Below are 21,266 nucleotides of genomic sequence, written 5' to 3' on the forward strand. Positions count from 1 at the left end.
CTTTTCATTCTGGCTTTAATTACTGCATGTTTGTTGTACTACAAGCAGACTGTAACGAAAAGTTTCACCTAAGTTGAAAATGTGCAGTCCCTTCCTTCAACTACAGCTCACAGTACTTCTTGAGGCTTGGATAACTTTTTTTTTTTTCAACAGTGAAAAATTAATCATCTAAAGTAAACATTCAGTACATTGCCTTGCCTGTTTTAAACCCAAGCTGCAACATCTGGTTCTCTGTCACTAGTGAATTCTATCCTGTGTTCTCCGAATTAACAATACCTACTTCAAGTTCATTCTTTTTGTTCTCAGATTTTTTAACAAGACATTAAAAGGAAATCATTCCCTTCCAAATTGTTAACTTCTCTGTCAACGTGTCAGATTAGAGTACTTAAGTAATCTTACTCTAATACTATAAATGTCCTGTTTCAACAGTTCATTTTCATGCACTGAATTATTTCAACCCTTGTAATGGTCTTTAATTACTTGGGCATACCAAGTTTAAGCCACAGTAGGACAGGAGTATGTCCTTCAGACAGCAGACCAAAAATGCTGCAAAGCAGTAAGCCTCCGATGGAACAGCCTCCTTCTTTGGTATATAGGAGAATGCAGCATTTGTTTCACCTCTAGGTTTAGTGCTGGTATGAGAGACACAGAAAGTACAGAATATATTAAAATACATTGTCCACAATCTCCCTAAGCAAGAGCCTTAAGTGACTTCCAATTCCTCTGTTTGAACAAACAGAACAAACAGACTTTGCAGCCCTGTATCAAAAATACCAGGATGCTTTCCCCAGTAAATACAAAGCCCTGAATATGCTATTGAATGTGCTAGGAGGGCTTCTGAATTCAATTATATCTCCTGAGGAAAACTTATGACATGTTTTTTGACTAAGGATTACAGGCCCAAGCTGCTTGACATAATGGTCATTTCTATACAGATAACAGTATTTTAATTGCCAGGGCAATGAAGCAATTTGGTTTAGTACAGATGAGTGTAATTCATCTTGACTAGTCTCTCAGCTATTCCTCTAAATTGCCTCTAATTTCTTTAGAATTAATTGTGCAGAAGTATAATATAAACTCAGTTGTTTTTGTCACAGCTCACCATTCGTGGAAATCCTCCAATGGCTGACAAGTGGTTTTAATGAAGCACCTGACCTTTAACTAAGTCATCTCCTAGCTTGTTAGCTTTCTTGCTAATGATGGAGCTTGAATAGATATTATGTGTTCAGGGACACGTGCACACACAGTGCTACATTTAATTAAAAATATCACCACTGAGATTATAAAATAAAATGTTCCTTAGATGGTTAAGTCCTAGAACCATGGTTTAAAGGCAACCTTATTTTAATGTGCAGACACAAAAGAGGTACATTACAATTTAATTGCGGTATTACTCTTCATTTTTCCCTACAGAACTGAAGTCACTTACTCATAACAGTAAACATTTTATTGCAGTCAACGATTACTGTGTGATAGTCAACATGACACACTTTTCATACTTCAGTTTGAAAACGGAGCTATTAATTACCTTGAAGAATTTTTGTATTTTTTAGTGCTACACAATGAGGGTCTGTGTTATTAGCACATCTCCACAAAATGAAGATTGGATTCTTCAACTTTCCTATAAGAAATTGAGAGAAACTTCAATGATTTAGAGTCATAAAATCATGGAAAAACACGATTTGGAAGGGACCAATGAGGATCCATTCACTCAGAACCTCTCCAGGGTGACTGTTGCAGAACTAAACAGAGTCAAAAGCCATTTGGACATAGAATCATAGACTATCCCAAGTTGGAAACAACTCACAAAGATCATTGAGCCCAGCCACAAGACTGTCCAAAAATCAAACCGTAAGTCTGAGAGCACTATCCAAATGATTCTTAAATTCCAGCAGACTTGGTGGTGCGACCAGTTCCCTGGGAAGCCTTTTCACATGTCCAACTGCCTCTCAGTGATGAACATTTTCTTAATATGTAATATGAACCTACCTTGATATATCATTTCGATACATTTGATGAACATGGGGAGGTCCTCTTCACCTTTGAAAAGCAGAGCAGAGGAGGGGAGAGGGGGGGATTGCTGTGATGCGGCTGTGGTGCCTCTGACAGCACAGAGGATGAGTCACAGCGGGGGAGCTGTCATCAGGGCCAGCAGCAGGCAGCGCCACCACACTGTGCCCTTGGCTGTCGGTGAGTGCAGTTCGCACCTCCTGCAGGCCATGGCTCGCCTGATCTTCCTCGCCCTGGCTGTGCTGGGCATTGCCCAGAAGCCGTGGTTCGTGGATGATCATGTGGATGTGGATGCAAGCGAGCGAATGCGGCAGCATGCAGAGCAGCTGATTGAAGGCATGGCTCAGCTGCTGCATGAGATGGAGGAGAGGAGCCAGGAGCAGAGCGGGGTGGCCCTGGGAGCCCTGCTCTTCACTGCCTTGCAGCAGTGGCAGCTCTGGACCTTTGTTGACCTCCTTGTCCTGCTCTTCGGGCTCTGCCGGTGGCTCAGGAAAAGGAGTCGTGGGCCGGGCAGCAGAAGCAAGCAGGGCAGCTACCCAAGGAAGAAGGAGAAGGAGAAGAAGAAGGATGGTGTAGAAGACGACAGAGACACCGATGCCACCTGGGATCTGGGCAGGGTTTGGGCCGATCGCACCCAGTGGCCGGCACCGTACATGGCCGACAAGTGCAAGGTGGTGGAGGAGCTGGTAGATGAGCTTCTTGGTGCCTGCCAAAGACTCTCTGGGAAATCCCTCTTCAAGCCACGGCTGCAGCCGGCCATCGGCGTGGGCTGCCTCTACGAAGGCTGGAGTGCCCGGCAGGACAGCGTCCTCTACCGCCTGCTCGTGCCCCTGAGGCCTCCCCCCGGGCACGCCTTCCACACGGAGCTGGGCGCTGCGGGGAAGACGCCAGCGAAGAACCCCGGCCTGCGCGTGGAGCTGGAGTGCGCCTGCGCGAGGGAGCGGCTGGTGGGGGACATGCTGTGCTTCCTCCACCACCCCGAGGACGAACTGAAGACAGGAGCCCAGCCTGCTGCGCACCCTCTGCACCGGCTCCTACCTGGATGTGGAGGAAACCACCCGCTGGTTCCAGGCCTTGGTGAAAGCAGCCTGGGAGCTTCTGCCACAGTCACGCCATTGGCGCCTGACGGTGCTGCCCTCCCACCGCTCCTGCAAGCTCAGGCTGGCCAACGCCTCTGAGAGCACCTTCTCCATTGAGATCACGCTTGGGGTGCGGCTAGATGACTCTGACGCCTTCCTGAGCCTGGAGTAGCCACGGCCAGCTTCACCAGCAGCACGGCGCCGCCAAAGAGCTGCGCTGTGGCAGAGATGCAGTCTGTCGGGCACACGGCCAGGCATGCCCGACCCCACAGCTTCCACCTCAAACATCTGCAGACCTGCGCCCGTATGCTGGTGAGCAAAGGCTTTTCCCCCCATGCCCTGAAGACGGCTGTGATTCACCACCTGACAGCCACAGCCCTGGCAAGCCTGGCGAAGGAAAGATTGCCCCCTGCGCCTGGATGACCTCCTGCGGAGCCTCTGCTGTTGCCTGGAGAAGAAATGCCTCAACAGCTTCCTCAAGAGGGAAGGCAACGAGAGGGTACCTGAGGAGATGGATGGTGTTGTCCCCGCCCTCCCAAACAGCTGGACTGCTCAACTTCTTCCAGGCAGTGAGCACCCAAACTCTTGCAGAGAGTCCATTCCATCAAGGAGCTTCATCCTATATATTGATGCCAATAAATAGCTCGTGTGAACAAATGCTCTGACCGTGTCTGCGCAGCACTTTGTGAGGGAATGTGGGCACTGGGTGCTGAGTGCACCGCTGCCACAGAATTAGGAAATGTTTTCCAAAAACACAGGAGCCACTGACTGGCTGAGGTTGGAAGGGACCTCTGGAGGTCACTTGGTCCAACCCCCCCTGTTTAAGCAAGGCCACCTAGAGCAGGCTGCTTAGGACTATGCCCAAGGCCGTGGTATTTGCAGGCGTGTCAGTCTCACTTCAGTGCCAGGTGAAACCACGAAGATAACTAGTTTGAGAGTTATTGAAAAACACTTGAGAGACAACGCAGTCACTGGTCGTAGCCAACATGGGCTCCTGAGGGGAAACTCCTGTTTAACTCAATTTCATTTTACGACAAGGTTACCCATCTAGGTGACAAAGGGAAGCCTGTTGATGTAATCTTTTCTGGATTTCAGCATAGCTTTTGATGCTGCTTCTCACAGTATCCATCCAGACAAAATGTCCAGCATACAGCTAGACGAGTACATAGTACGATGGGTGAACAGCTGGCTGAAGGGCCAGGCTCAAAGGGTTATGGTAGGTAGGGTTACATCAGACTGGTGGCCAGTCACCAGTGGGGTTCTCCAGAGCTCCATTTTAGGGCCAGTTCTCTTCAATGTTTTCATAAATGATCTGGGCACAGGACTTGAATTCACACTAAGTAAGTTTGTAGATGATTCTAAATTAGGAGGAGCTGCTGACTGCCTCGAGGATAGAGAGGCGTTGCAGAGAGACCTTGACAGACTATCATCGGCAATCATCAGCTGTGTGAAGTTCAACAAAAGCAAGTGCCAGATTCTGCACCTGGGAAGGAAGAGGCGATCTGGAATATATGTACAGACTGGGGGATGAGGCCGGAGAACAGCCCCGTGGAGAGGGATCCGGGGGTTCTGGTTGACGGCACGTTGAATAAAAGTCAGCAGCGTGCCCTGGCAGCCAGAAGAGCCAAGCACACCCTGGGCTGCATGAAGCCCAGCACAGCCAGTCCAGGGAAGTGACTGTCCCTCTGCCTTCTGCACTGCTGCGGCCTCACCTCGAGTGCTGCGTGCAGTTTTGGGCGCCACAATGTAAGGAGGATACAGACCTACTGGAGAGAGTGTCCAAAGGAGGGCCGTGAAAACGGTGGAGGGTCTAGAGGAGAAAGCGTATGAGAAGCAGCTGAAATCCCTTGGTTTGTTCATCCCAGAGCAGAGCAGGCTGAGGAGAGGCCTCTTGGCGGCCTGCAGCTCCCTCACGAGGGGAGCGGAGGGGCAGGCGCTGAGCTCTGCTCTGTGGGGACAGCGACAGGACCCGAGGGAACGGCATGGAGCTGCATCAGGGTAGGCTCAGGATGGATATCAGGAAAAGGCTCTTCACCATCAGGGTGGTTGGGCACTGGAACAGGCTCCCCAGGGCAGTGCTCATGGCGCTGAGCCTGACAAGAGTTCAAGAAGTGTTTGGACGACACTCTCAGACTTATGGTTTGATTTGTGGATGGTTCTGTGCAGTCCCAGAAGTTGGACTTGATGATCCTCATTGGTCCCTTCCAAATCAGTTTATTCTATCATTTTATGATTTCTGTAACTTCAAAGTACAACCATTAAATCTTTTTTTCCATATTTTTTTTTGAAACTTGCACAATTAGCAATTTACAACTTAGAAAAAAATGCTGTGCTTGGTTATTTTTGTTTTCGTTGATATCACTTCTATGTAAAAATAATTGCATGGAAATTTTGAATAGATTTTACGTGTACATTGTAATGAGCAAAAATGATTCACTGGTAAAATCCAACTTCTGCTTTGTTTTGGAGTTTCCAGTATTCCCACCAAGACAACAAAAATTTAGTGTGGACACACTCAAAATCAAAAGGTAACCAAATATTTATATTTGGCCATTCTCAACCTGCCTTGCAAACCAAGTTGTCTTTAACTGAATGAAGTAAAAAAAAAAAGACAAAATCTTTCAACATGTTGAAACAGGGAACCACAGTAACAAATCAGAACTAGAATAACATTTTAGAAAGTTATCACTCTGACCAGTATTAACTACGAAATGTTTCTGAAACATCCTATCTTTAGTTATACACAACCCTAATTTTATTATTTCCTTATTGATTTACTCTTGGCTTTAGATGTCATAATTATGTCAATTAAGATATTACCTAACATCAGTCATGGGTATTCTTTTTCTTTTATTCATTTTACCAAATTTACTTTCCTAGGATGGATCAAGTTAAAAAGAAGCTAAATAAATAAATGTATCAATTTATGCTCACAATTTTTCTCTCCAATCCGGAACTACATTTGAAATAGGAAAAATGAATGGTGTGAGTCTGAGAAATGAGAAAAATTTGCAGAAGAGAAGAGAAAAAATTGACACCTTGTTGGGCCACTATGTGCCATGGAGGATTTAGTATAAGGTTCTTCTAAAGCAAGCTCTGTGTAACAAATATTTTTCCTCATTCTACAACAGCGTATTGAAATGTCTAGTGTGTGTCATGGTCTTATTCCATCCTGAAGAAGTGATTGTGTCAGAAATAACATGGATGTAAGGTATTTAAATACAAGTGTCACAGGCAGTCAGTATGTTCAGTGGACTGCACACTGAGCAGGATCTCAGATCTCAGGTCTACTCTTGGCTATGACACCAGCCTGCTCTGTGACTTTGGGCAGGTTATGCTCATCTCTTTTTTTTTTGCCCCCTTTTTTTTTTCACTTGTGTAATTGGTCTTGTCTGGTTACATTTGTGAAGGTTCTTTGGCCTAAACTGTCTCTTACAACATTTTTACATTACTGAAATGAGAACACAAGTAAATATCAACACCACCGTGTAACACTGAAACACATATGACAACTCAGAGGATGTACAACTCTTAATTACATAGCTGCTGAATTAAAAAAATCCAAGCTCACTAAAATTATTTTTACCAGTTGTATGCCAGCATCCTCAAAGAATTTGTATGATGCATACCTATGGTGACACCGTGAAACACATTATTACTTCAGTAGTTCTTAATGATCTTTTACACTTGATTTATTACTTAAGCATGTAATGTGCCACTTACAGAAGTAATATATTTGCCACTAGATTTGGTTCAACTCCTTTTTACCGTAATAGAAACTGAAGGAACATGGCACCTTCTAATTGTTCAGCACTTCACTACCCTGAACCCTTGAATAACCTTGGCAAGTCTCTATGATTCTGTGTGTTCCACTGAGAGGAAACTAAGATTATGAAATGGAAGAGTTTTTGAAGTCTATTTATTACTTATGATGTTACTTGAAGCAGGCATGTAAATTATAAGTATGTAACAGTAATAATTTCAGAACCACAAAAATAGTCTATGAAAACTGTAAGAAAAACAAATATAATTTTATATATATGTATGCACATTCTTACAAACATACACACACAAATATAAACATAAAATCCAGATAGTAACCAGACTATTAACTTACATTTTCTTCTCTTAACAGTAGGGTAGCTCAACTCACAAATCATATTTCTGTTCGAAATGAAAGGTGCACTGCTGCCAGCATTTTGTAAGAAATAATGACACACTTTACTACCTGTAAGTGCTGACTGAGTGCTTCTGCTTTTCCTTCCCAAGGTGACTGTAACACAGATTGATGAAAGATTCGGCAGGACTACAAAGGTTAAAGATGCAGACCCAGAGCTAGAAGGCAGCCCTGACACTGATGGAATACAGTACAATGAGAGTACCCACATTATTGTCCTATCCTCTGATAACCAGTGTAATATGAAAACTGACTACAGGAGAAGGGAACAAATTAAATCCATTAATCAAGCATATCTGTGCTAAACAGTTGTTCTGAAGAGATGAACAAATGAAAAATTTACTGTTTGTTTCCATGCTTCCTAGCACCGGAGAAGAAAATTAATTATAACACTGTGGCTAAACTATTAGTTAAGTTTTTTTCTTGAGGAAACTATTTATTGCTTTGTCAAAGAACAAATGAACCTCATTAGTAAGATTAGTTTCAGCTGATCATTTTGCATTAGGACAGACTAATAATATACCCCTTAAAGATACATTGAAAGAAATAACTCTGAAGAAACAGAATACATTTTTTTACCTCTTACTGTATTAGACTGTTAAATCAGAAATGTAAGATTTGTTATCCAGCTAAAAATCAACTCTACTTTCTTCAGTTTGTTCTGATCGAGTCAAGTATATGGCTGTTGACTATAGTTAGCTGTTTGTCAGTGATTCACAAATGGAACTCTCTAGTCAAGGGGTCTCAAAATTCACTCATAAAATTCCGCACTTGAAGTGAATTATCTGAAACCTAGCTAATTCTTAAACAAAATGAAAACAATGAAGCCAAACAACAACAAAACAAAAACCCTTAACAGGGAATATTTGAATATTATCTTTCTTTCTTTCCTTTTTTTTTTTTTTTTTAATAAAATGAAACAACAGTCTAATACAAACTCAATGAACCTCTTCTAAAAGCTTGCATTGATGGAAGCAAGATATACAGAAGTTCTCCAATCTACAGGGCAAACAGTACAGGATGTTTTTTTCTACATTGCTGTGTCATCCTTCCAGAAACCATTATTAAAGTAGTCACTCCCTTTTGGAATGAACGGAAACTAGCATTCTATGAACTGTAAGCCATCATAGCAAACTATTACTTGCAGTTGGTCAGAGAAATTACATACCTTTGCAGTACATTTATGCTGACATTTTTAATCTCTTTTTCAAAAAGGAAGTACTTCACGGTGAAGCCTCTGGTTTACAATGGGCTCTGCTACAGTGCTGGATTTCTCATGATACAAACACTTCCCATGGGGAACTGAACTGAAATCATGCAGATGAAACAGCCAAATGTCAAAGAGTAATTAGCTCGTCAATGTGCAATTGACCTGATTCCCACTGGAAGTCTACAGGCAAAGTAGTAGTTGTCAAACACTTTGGTTAATGAAGTCTGTTTCCATTGGCTTTATGTCTCATGAGTGCCACACATGGTGGGTAAACCTACAGGAAGAGCTTACAAAGCTTAAGACCTTTGAGAAGTGCTTTCTCCTGCATAGCCTCCTCATGCCTCATACTGCACAGCAATCTGCTGTTATTCTTCATATTTACAGTATTGATAATGTCTGTTTTTCTGTCCAGTATCTTATTTTCATAAGCCTTGAATTCAACTGTATTTTGTCTGTGACCTCTGTCAAACATAGCTGGAATTGAACAACAAGTTATAATGTTACTGAGGGGAATGAGGAGAAAAGAGTTGTAACAGCACATGGAAACTCATAAACCCCAATTACATAGGTCTAATTTTCTTCTAAATCCAACTAAGAGTTGCTATATCCCAGATTACCAGATTAGAGCCTTTTGTTTTTAATATAGCTTGTTTAACCGTAAGAAAAATCTTAAACAGGATTGAAAATCTGTCCTACTGTCTCTGCTTTCTATTGCTCAACTGTTTTAGCTGGTTTTCTCTTTCTAGAGTACATAATGAAATGCAACAGTAATCCAACAAAGGCAGCTGCTAAGACATCTTGGTATGATGGGGACAAGTGATTTCTGAGGGTAATCTTCAAAATTACCTCGAAGAATTAACTGTAGACCTCACACCCTTATCATATGTACAGGCATTCCTGTAGTTTAAACAAGGCAACCTGTCTTTACACTGTTTCAACTCCATTTTGGCAATAAATCCATCCAGCCTTAAGCTATTTTAGCAGGAAGGAATGTATTCAATACAAGTCTCACATGGTGTTTCAGTGTTTGCCTTTCATAATCCAGCTACATGATGGGTGTCCAGAGGTTATCTTTAACCATATTTCTCTTTTCTATGACAGGATAAAATCTTTGACATTATGTCCTTAGTAGCAGATGACTGCATTAGCCCCTATTCCCCAGAGTAACATTTGACAGACTGAAGTGCAAATGGTGCTATCTGGAAGGAAATGTGGTGTGGGCATAAAAGACCGTGATTCAAAACCTCCCTTCTTACTCTTCCACTGCTGGAGCACTTAGCCCTAGTAAGAACTGAAGTCATCCTTTGCGGAAACTGCACTTTAAAGATTAGCCAGAAGAGCCTTCTCCTTTACTGTAGTAAATCTTCTGTGAATAATGGGGAACTGCCTACCATAAAAAGACAATCTTTTCTTCCCCTGTACAGCCTTTGATGACTCTGGCCTATAGCTGCACTCATAATTTTGACTGATAAAAGAGTAGTTTATACTTTTTGCGTGAAGGATGTGTACTATATTGTATAGACTGTGCATACAGTAAACGGAGATGGCACATTACAAAACTATCTGAAATCTCTATTACTGTGATAGAAGTTTCTAAGTCAAGGTAGACGAATAAAGAATGATAATAATGTCAACACTAAGTATTTTTGAAACACAATGGAAATTATACTTTGGACTATTGGTGCTTAGCTACAAATGATAAAAAACATGTTTAGATTTCCTTCTAAATGATATAGGGGACTGTCTAAGCAAATGAAGTAGAAAATGGATAGCAGATGCTATTATATCTACGGTATTTCATAGCATCAAATTATGAATTAACAGAAGATATATATTATTAAAATGTAAATAATTTATGTTCTTTACTCAGATTTCCTACTGAAAGTAAAAGATTAATGAACAACTGAGAATATGCAAACAGGATATTGGAATTTTGAAGACTCACAATAGATTACCAAAACAACTTAGGGTTGTTTTAAGGTCAGCTTGAAAAAGACAAATTCCAAATTAAACCCCTACTAACAGTGCCACTGTATGTGATGTGAAAGGTTTGAATTAGTGGTGTAAAATAGGCAAATCCTAAAACTGTGTCCCATTTTAGAAAGTAGTTGCTTCATTGTTTAATGGAATCAAGTACTTTCTTCTGTTATTTTTGACGAAACGCTTCAAAAGGTCTCTTCTTTTCCTCTGAGTCAGAATAAGGCAGAAAAAAAAAAATTACAATTTTTTATGAATAGATTTTTTTTTTTTACTGGGCTGGAATTGCAGAGGAATTACACCATGTTAGATGAGACTTTGACTCCCTGGAACATACCTATTTTTGTCCCCTGCCTTACCACGTTAATCTTGTTTCAGAAAATTATGTTGACTTGTCTTTTAACAGCTTTGTTCACTGAAAACTCAAGGGTGCATTTTTTTCCCCCCCAAGATATATAATTGATTCTGGGAGAATGACCTCTCTTGAGGCTTTTATTGTTTCTGTGATAATTTTGTGTTTCTTAAAGTGATACTCTGGACTTTAGTCATTTTGGCTGCCTGCTAGTGTAACATGGAGTCTTCAAAAATCTTTTTAAGACTAAATTTTTGAGACAATCATCTGATAAATATGCTTGCATCATCATTATTTTATCAAAAAGCTCAAGTGTTACCAGGAAGCATAATCAACCTGACTTCAGACATTCATGATTTGGAAGCAGAAAAAAAAAAAAAAGCGCACAAAAAATAGCAAAACCTTATCAGCTTTGTAATAAGCAGTTAGAAGACAAACAGTTAACGTATTTCAGTTAGGTCTCTGGAGACTCCATATCCCCAGAAAGGGTCTTACTGCAAGCACCTGAGCAGTACCTCTGGAGTGCCCTCCTAGCACCACCATATGCATCTGTACAGACACAGAAGACAGACTGCTCCTCTTTATGTTCTCAGAGCTATGAAGAAACTCAGCAAGGCCCAGGCTTTGATCATATGAACCAAATTAAATGGTAAATACATGGTGACTCCTTGCAAAGCCTTATTCCTGACAAGAACTAGTTTAAGCTCCTATACCAGTCAACAACATTGACCATTAACTGCTCTTTGTTACAATAAAATTAACTTCTCTGTCTTCAAGACTTGTTATATTGCCTTCAGATATATCTAATCCCTAATGGTGCTGAGCTACATATTTCTTACCTTATTAAACTCTTGCCTCAATGAGCGATGAAAGCTGAATTAATTTGAAGAACCAGCCACAATCTTCTCTATTAAGTAGTTTACTTTCCTGAAATACTTAAATCCAACTTTGACCAATGAAGGCATTTCTCCACTTCCTGTCCTAGACCTATGATAGAGAAACATAAGAAAACATGAAAAACAGAAAAGAATTTCTCATGTCTCACAAATTATTCTATTCTAGTTTGTTCAGCAATTTGAGACAGTTTCAGTCTAGGTTGTTTGTTACTTCAACAATATAAGAAGCCATTTCTCATACATTAAAAGATTATTCCTAAGGAAAGAGTGAAGTTACTGTATGCTCATCTACAATATTACAAAAACTTTGCAGCCAGTGTTATCAAATGTATGATTTTCAAAAAAAAAATCCAAAGTTCAAAATTTTCTACATATTAAGCCAAAATCAAAAAACAGAAGTACGAGAAAGATTTTTGTTAACTAGATTTGTTACATATAAATTAGATAACAGATAAAGAGACCAAAACAAAACCAGATTTCTTTCCCTTAGAACTTCACGTCAGAAAGTATAACTCCATATCTGATGAGAAAGGAATAGAATTCAGAAAGAAAGGTCAAATAAAATCTCTCTTCACTGCTAACTATCAGTATTTTTTCCACTTCAAAGAGTTCCTTCTACAAACAGAAGTTTTGTTCTCTGGTTAAACTAAATTATCAGGGACCAAACATTGATTGCAGTTGCTCCCATCTGGAATGACTCAATTGATTTTAATGAGATAGACAGAATAACAATAGCAAAGACTATAGTGTTACAATTTAAGTCAACATAGCTCATGGGGATTTATACTGAAGAAACTTGTATCAGGATGTGGACCCCATTCACCTAGTCAAAACAAATAAACAAACCTCCCTCTCCTTGGTAAAAGGAAGTCTTTTAAAAAGAAAGGGAAGTTGTTCTTGTGAAATTTCTATCCCCTTAAAGAACTTCCCAAAATAAATCTGATTCTACCCAGTCATAGGGCCCAGTCTTGTCATTTCTATCTATCATCTGTTGTGCTCCAGTTCACATGGTTCAGTAACTTTCACGTAACAACAGTATTAAAAATTCAGTGTAGTTTTATTCATTGAAAGTAAGCAAAGGACAGATGAGTTTGGGGTTAAATTCTGAATCACCAGATAGATTTCAGATATACCTGTTTGTCCCACCCATTTTAAGACCTATTCAAATTTCCAAATTGCATTGGTTTCTACTGCAACTAAGTGAATTTGCAAAAAAGTAAGAGTTATTAAAAAAAAAAAAAAAAAGAGAGAAGAAAAGAAAGAGCCCATGTCCCTGGGATGAGTGGAAGCTAGCAGGAGCTCAGCATTTTGCAAACTTGGGCCAGTGCCTAACTACAGGTTTCTGAAAATCTTAATCACAGGATTTATTTCTCTGCTGCAACAGAGAATAGAATAAAATGAGATTATGAAACCCATAAACTGTTCCATTTTCACTTGGTTGGATTTCTAGACAGGTAAAATAAAGATAAATGTTCTCCAAATCAAGCTTCTCACTTTGACACTCTTATTACAAATAATATAAATTGTATATGAAGCCCTCCCTCAGATCTGAGGGAAAGGGCTTTCACGTAAGGCTTTGCAAATTTATGATCAGCATTGTTGCTGTGTGTGTGTGTTTGGAATGGTAGTATTTCAAATATTTTTTACTGGAGATAAAGATCCTCTATTTCTCTATGCGAATACTAATTCTTCTTCAAAGTTTTACCACCCAAAACTCTCTATCAAGTGTTGTGTTACTTCATATATAACCCACGACTAATGCAAAATATATTACTAGGTACGCCTAAGTTTGACAGCTTTTCCACATTTCTTTTTATTATCTGATATTGTTCAAACACTAGATCTTTGTTGTCTGCTAGACTACCACAGTATAGTTCAGTTTAGCTACTGCCATGACAGTGGTATCAGTCATGGGAAAAATCATGAATTTTATCTGCTTTCTGCTGTATTGTATACCTTACTCTGTCTAGTAAGTCAAAATCTCGTACTTTAAAGCCCTTCCAGAACCTCCTGGATTAATCACAATCACTGTCATTTACTGACTTTGTTATAATGACATCAATGCATGAAAGATAAACAGCAAAATCTATATAGTAGTTTCAGACAAAAAGCAAAAATCTCTCAAGCAACTGAAAGGACAGTTTACATAGGCAGAACTCAGGTCCTTCACTAGTGCTTGACAACAACGCACGTTGTTCCTCCTATAATCTTTGACAATTTCAGAGTTTCAATAGTCAAAAATTAGGGATTCCATTCACGTTTTCTTTAGTTTTGATTTTTTTTTTTTAACCTCCAAACAGACTGGCTTTCAAATAGCATAGTTGTGTCTAGCACCATGAATGTTCACTATTGACTAAGAGAGAGAAAATGGAACTGTACTTCACAGTTACACAATTCCTGGCAGTAGGTATGTTGTACAGGAGACCTCCACCAGCAAGTGCAGAACAGGACTGTGCCTTTCCCTTTCCAAAGGGGCAGGGTGGTTCCTGAGATCATGCTGTATCTTCAAAGCCTTCTTACAATTTTCTCAATTACTTCTTTGCTCACTACACTGTTTTTCCTTTAATAGCTGGTCTGCCTTCTATGTTGATAAACTGTGATCCTCTACTAAATGGTCCCAGTTCATATTATGCTTATGCGGCCATCTCCTTATTCAATAGAGTCAGTATCTTCATTAAGAGAACTGCATTCATAAGCACAGTAGAGACCACTGAAAACTGATTATACCTGCAAAAAGGGATTTACATAGTTTGAGAGGACCTACAGGGAAATCAAGGAAGCAAAATTATGTATGTTGTTCTTTGCTGAAGAGAATACTGCAAAACCCTGCAGGAACCCCTTAGAAAAGTGAAGTGTTGACAAGCAAAAGATCATTAAAAATAGTATTTTGACATGCGCCTTCTAATTTTTTTTTTTTAAACTCATATAAAAAAAAAAGAAAAAAAGAAACTTTTAAAATAGATGCGTGAAAAGAATGAAATATTCAGATAAACGTATGGGATAGAAACCATAAATGTAAGACAAGATTAAAAGTTCTTTAAAAGAATATAGTACTACAATACTATGCAGTAAGCAGACAAGAAGATAAATAGAGCTTGTCATCCTTTTATTTAGAGCATTATTAATGGTTTAGGTTGACAAAATTGTAAAATAATGCAATTCAAATTTCAGGTACGAAAGGAAAAAAAAAAACATTTGAAATCACTCTGCACAGTATTAGAATAACATGGTAGGAATGCTTCCTACTTTTGGAAGCAATCATTTATCATTTTCACATTAAGTTTAGTTTTGTCCCTCTACCAATTGATGCACCCTCCCTGAAGGGGTACAAGAACAGATATTTTTCCTTGGAGAAAATAAAACAAAACAACAATGCACTAACTGTGTTGAACAAAAAGAGGACAAAACCTGAATGAGTAACTGCCTTTCTGTATCATTTCAAAAATATAGACTTCATATGTATGTGCACAGATACAGAGCTTGGGAGCTGTTCAGAAGTCTGCAAGTCTGTTCCACAAATACTCGGACTGACCAAGGAAGAAGTTCCCTAATTTGCAGAGGAAGCTCAGGTTGTCTGGCTGACACCCTAAATCTGAAGAGAATATAACAATGAACTTCTGTCATGGCAGGAAGGGAGGAGGTGCAATTATATGTAATCTGAGGACAATAAATGTAAACAAATTTGAAAACTACTTCCAATGTTGCCACAGGTAGTTAGATACAAGCAGATAAGAACGTTACATATATAAACACAATATTATTTTAAGGAACTATTTTGGTGTATAGTAAACAAGCAACAACCCTACAACGTATGCAAAATGAAGGACTGTCACACAGAGGTCTTGAAAGTATGGGCTATGGACAAAGGCCTATGACTATAAATACAGGTGGCTACTTATTGATCCACCTGGACACAAACCAGATTTAGGGCATAACAAAAAACACTAACAAAACAAGGCTTTATACATGGCTTAATTGTGCTACTGAGACCAGTAGTTATCTTCACAGAAAAACATATATTCTGAAGAGTACTGAAATCTCCTAATAGAGAAAAACTTGACTCTTGAGGAAGAATTAGGAACAGAAGGAACTTCTGCTGAAATTGCCTACTCTTTAAAATGGCACAGAATTGCATTTCAACCTACGAAACCTGTACATATCTAACAGCGTACAGGTTTGTCTTTAGATCGTGTGTATGAATCCACAATAAAAACCACTGGTTGGGCTGGCACCCTACTTCAGCATCAGGTATGCAGAATTGATCGCTCTCATATCGCACAGCAGTATGTACGTAAGTATTATTTTGGTTGTCAGTAAAGGAGAATTATATTTTCATTGCTTGCATTTGGTCTGATACTCTGCCCTTGAAGCTTGGTTTTCATTTTAGATGCAACAGTGAATCACTGGTAGCAAGCAATACAAGAGAGATTATTTTTTCTGGCTCATACCAATGGAAGTTGGGGAGCTTTTATCTTCAGGTTTTGATTCATAGATAAGGACAGAAGATATTGTGAATTTAATAATGCAGATAATGAAAACAGAGCAGCACTATATCAGTGCTGACTTTCACTGGATGTATTACTGCAATCTCTACCTCTTACATTTCTAACTTTTCAAACAAATTAAATCAGTTCTTCACTTTGAATACCAGCTGGATTTTAACAGTTAAAAGATGACAAGATGGCCATATATTCCGTATAACACTAAGACCTTCCTTCTGGAAGTTTTATTTCTGTAACTGTGATTGCCTGAAGAACTTAACTTCCATTAGAAATAGGTAAGAGTTTGTGTGACCACATCCTAGATTAATTCTCCTTAATGCTGGAAGGCAACTATGGGCTGTCTCATCTCTGATTCACATTGAGTCACTACAGTGTCTCATGGTTTCAAAGTCAAAAACTTCCAATCTAGATGTGAGATGTATTTAATCTTCAAATAAGCTTCAGTACAGCCTGGCTCTCTTCTGTCTTTATCAGCATGAGCTCAGTGACACCTGGCTCTTCATCAACATTAACAGTGTCTCCTGAGTGAATCACTAAGATGTGAAACGAAGGGAACTGAAAATAAAATATGCCTACCTAGGTAGCCGGTCAGAACATGGAAGTTTAGGGAAGATCATGCTGCTTTGTTAGAGTCATCTCTTTTGGATTAGACAAAATAGACAGGGGAAAGTTGCTTTTTTGTAGAATATTGTGTAGAATCATGCCAAGGTTATAAGACCTCTGCCTTGGGTCCTGACACTGAAGAATTGTTCTTTACTGTGTATTTTCCACTGTTTTCTCACATAATAAAAAGTCCTACAGAGGATTTGATCATACCTTCTGCTAAGACTATTTTGAACATTTCAACATAAAGGAGTATTTTCCTCCTAACGTTCCATCCCTTCATTTCAACATATCGATTTCTCTTCTGATCCCAAGTGATGTCTTCAACGATAATCCTTCTCTCTCTTAAAAACTGAGGAATATCTACAAATATCTGAAAGTCATTCAGCTCAGGTCATTTAGTAATATTAATCATTACTAAAATTTCCAGGAGCTTTATTTTTGTTTGTTTTCTCAGGTTAATTGGCCTTTCCATTCTAATGAATTAACAGATAGGTAAAGACAGAAAATGGTTTTGAAGAGAAGGAAAAAGTAGATCTTACCCAAGAGCAGTTTTAGATCCAAAGTCCCTTAATTTCCCTGCTCTTGCCAGATAACCACTTCCCATGCTCCACAGAAACATAAGACAATGTCATCCACGTCCCACGATGGAGGTTCCTCAGACTCTGCATCCTATTGCTTACTCCTGCCACAAAAACGACTGAAGTATTGCACCACTACTCCAAAGCCATTTGAAATTACTTTTACAATGTGAGATCCACAACAGATTCTGTCCCAGAAACTGCAAAAGAAAACAGTTCCCCAGAGAGATATCAGAAAAAACTACTTCTCAAGCACCAGTATTAGCATGCATTGGCACTGGAGCAAGACTACTTTCTGTATAAATAATCCTACCCTTTTATACCAAGGACAGATGGAGATTTATCAAGAAAGTCCACAGAAGTTCTTATGTAAGCATGAGCTTTTGGAAATCATTCTTTACAAGATCAAACTGCTTATCTGTTTTAAATCACAAATCTTTGCAATCAGCACTAGGAGAAAAGAAAATAACTATTTAGTGTTGCATAGCTGTTTTATACAATTGAGATCAGGTATTACAGGCCAGTCATTCTCACCTCTACGCCTAGCAAGATTATGTAGCAGATTCTCTTGGAAACTACACTAAGGCACATGGAAAATAAGGAGGTTATTGGAGACAGCCAACACGGCTTCACTGAGGGCAGACTGTGCCTGACACGTCTGGTGGCCTTCTACAATGGGGTTACAGCACTGGTGGATACAGAAAGAGCAACTGACATCATCAACCTGGACTTGCGCAAAGCGTTTGACACTGTCCTGCATGACAGCCTTGTCTCTAAATTGGCGAGACACGGATTTGATGGATGGACCACTCGGTGGGTAAAGGAATTGGCTGGATGATCGCTCTCAAAGAGTTGTGGTCAATGGTTCAATGTCCAGGTGGAGACCAGTGACAACTGGTGTTCCTCAGGGGGGTCAGTACTGGGACTGGCGCTGTTTAACATCTTTGTCAGTGACATGGACAGTGGGAGTGAGTGCATCCTCAGCTTGGTGCAGCCAACAAGCTAAAGGGAAGGGATGCCATCCAGAGGCACCTGGACAGGCCTGAGAGGTGGGCCTGTGCAAACCTCATGAAATGCAACAAGGCAAGTGCAAGGTCCTGCGTCTGGGCTGGGGCAATCCCAAGAACAATACAGGCAGGCAGAGAATGGATTTAGAGCAGCCCTGATTAGAAGGACTTGGGGATGTTGGTTGACGAGAAGCTTGACATGAGCCAGCACTGTGCACTTGCAGCCCAGAAAGCCAGCCATATCCTGGGCTGTATCAAAAGAAGTGTGGCCAGCAGCTTGAAGGAGGTGATTGTCCCCTCTATCCTCTGCTCTTGTGAGACCCCAGCTGGAGCGCTGTGTTCAGCTCTGGGGCACCCAGCACAAGAAGGACATGGAAGTATTAGAACTAATCCAAGTGAGGGCCACAAAGACGATCCAAGAGCTGAAGCACTTTCCCCTGGCTGAAGGACTTGGGGTTGTTCAGCCTGAAGAAGAGAATGCTCTGGGGAGACCTCATTGCAACCTTCCAGTACCTAAAGAAGGTCTACAAAAAAAGCGGGAGAGGGACTCTCTATCAGGGTGTGTAGTGATAAGACAAGGAGTAATGGCTTTAAACTAAAAAACCATAGATTTAGATTAGATGTAAGGAAGAAATTCTTTACTCTGAGGGTGGTGAGGCTCTGGAACAGGTTGCCCAGAGAAGCTGTGGATGCCCCATCCCTGGAAGTGTTAAGGCAAGGCTGGATGGGGCTTTGGGCAAGCTGTTCTAGTGGGAGGTGTACTTGCCCATGGCAGGGGGTTGGAACTGGATTATCTTTAAGGATAATCCAGCCTTTGATTAAGCCCCTTCCAATCCAAACCATTTTATAATTCTGTGATTCTACTTCAAGAACTGCGGTATTCTTTTATGAGAGATGTAACAAAAATTTGAATATTTTAGGTTCTGTTCTTTAAACCTCTTCTTCCTTTATCAGGCTTCTGGTCATTAATTTTTTAAGACCCCATGAAAGGTTTTTTCCAGCCTATATTCCAGAAAAGGTTTGAGCTAATCAGAGGGGACAAACTAGGAGTATCTTTTCTGCCGTTCTGCATTTTCTTCAGTACTGTATTCGTATACACAGACATACCTAGATTTACTTAAAATCTTGGAGACCTGCAAAGCTGATTTACAAATCACATGGGTAGAAGTGAGATATTCTGCCTTCTTGTCCATAAAAGCCAACTTGGTAAGCTTCATATTTAGAAATGAATGGGGAGACAGAAGACAACTGCTGTTCACTGTGACTTACACATGAACTTTAAACTAAGAAATATTTGGAACTCAGATACAGGTTGCCATTTAAAATGCCACTGTACTATGATCTACTTTTCCATAATACATAGACTGGATTTTAATATTGTAGATATAATATTGCTTGTATAAAGAGAAGACAGATATTTAATATTATCTAGTATTCAATGTACATTATATTGCCCTTTGTTGGGGCACATACATTCCTTTTTTAAAGAATAATCTAGAATTTGGTCATGTTACAACCATACAAGACATCAGTAATGATCCAGCAAGCAAAATGCAATGTTAGCATATGTAGACTCTTTCACACAGAAAAAGCACGTAAGAGAATTATTATTAACTTTCTTTTCAAATATGCATTTCATAATCCCAGAATATTGCAAACAGTATTTGAAGTATAACCTTTAAATTAAACCTACTGGATAACAAGGTTGCTTTATCCAAGACTTCCTTACTCAGCTTTGTTCTGCGCTTTCTTTTAAACCTCAGATTAAAGCATTTAGTTTCTGCCTATATTTAAGCTCTTAGAGCTTTCTACCTTTTAACAGTGACAAAAAGCCCTGTCTCTGCCCATAAAATGTTCTGATGACCTGAACATCATTCTAGTGATGGGCTACCTGAAGGTAGCCTCAACAACCTCTCAAACTATACCTGAAAAGTGATGTAAGCATCATACTTCATTTCAGATGCTTGTCTTGGTTCTGATGTATGAAATTACACAATTTAGCAGAGGTAGAGGAAGAACATCTCCAGGGGAAGAAGGGTTGTTTTTTATTTTTAGTTCATTATGCTGTTCTTATACTGCTAAGAACTAGCTGGTCATTTAATAGCACTGAAAGCAAAGATCAACATTCTCAGCACTGTGCCTTCACCCAAGTTTCTTTTCAAGAAATAAAACAATGTAAAAACAAGCACTGTTTAGTGGGAATAATACCTTCAGAAGATATATATGAAAAGCGGGGATGGAAAGTGAACTATGACAGCAAAGATCAACACTATTGTCCTGAAAGGTTCTGTGCTGTTCAACATAATACTTATACTCAGTCACACTTAGTATGTTCAATGTGTGTTTACAATACACCACTGAGCACAAGAGTCATACATACTCTTTAAAGGGGTGAATTGTGAGGAAACAGCCAAGAGACAAAACAATGTGGTGGATACTAAAAAGCTACACAATGCCAAGGGGAAACGGAACAAGTTCACAGAAATGCAATACTGCAATGAATTATTAAATATTCACTTACATACAGACATCCCCGGGTCAGACAGTCCCTGAACAGCAAACTGGTGGAGGCTAGAAGAGTGTTCTGGGAACTATCACTGTGTACCTGCTCTTTTTTTTTTTCCCCTGCTCCCTAGGCAGCCTATTCTGGTCATTCTCCAAGACAATACACTAGATTAACTGGATCCATCCAATGGTTATCAAAGGCCAGATTAATTTTATATATACAGTCAGGCTTTTACAGAAAGTTAGCCCATTTGTTTTAGAACCACTAATAATGGCAGTAAATTCTGTAGTTTTATCTTCCCTCAACCCCCGCCCTTCAGGAAGGAATAGATATAGTGCGCTAGGCAAAACCCTCCAGAATGCAAGC

At 39.8% G+C, this 21,266-nt stretch overlaps 1 long non-coding RNA gene and 1 pseudogene across 4 annotated transcripts in view; one reads left to right on the forward strand and one right to left on the reverse strand.

Moving 5' to 3' along the window:
• The window catches only part of LOC106040267 (uncharacterized), a 173,642-nt gene that overhangs the window by 115,830 nt on the left and 36,546 nt on the right, over positions 1 to 21,266 (reverse strand). For all 4 annotated transcript variants that reach the window (XR_010833157.1, XR_007169766.2, XR_010833156.1 and 1 more), the window contains one exon: positions 11,645 to 11,792. This is a non-coding gene — a long non-coding RNA (uncharacterized lncRNA). The remainder of the gene's footprint in view (positions 1 to 11,644; positions 11,793 to 21,266) is intronic.
• On the forward strand, positions 1,990 to 3,261 carry LOC136791350 (inositol 1,4,5-trisphosphate receptor-interacting protein-like 1; annotated as a pseudogene).

This window comes from Anser cygnoides, chromosome 1, assembly GCF_040182565.1.
Source record: "Anser cygnoides isolate HZ-2024a breed goose chromosome 1, Taihu_goose_T2T_genome, whole genome shotgun sequence".
In the NCBI taxonomy this organism is placed as follows: Eukaryota; Metazoa; Chordata; class Aves; order Anseriformes; family Anatidae; genus Anser; species Anser cygnoides.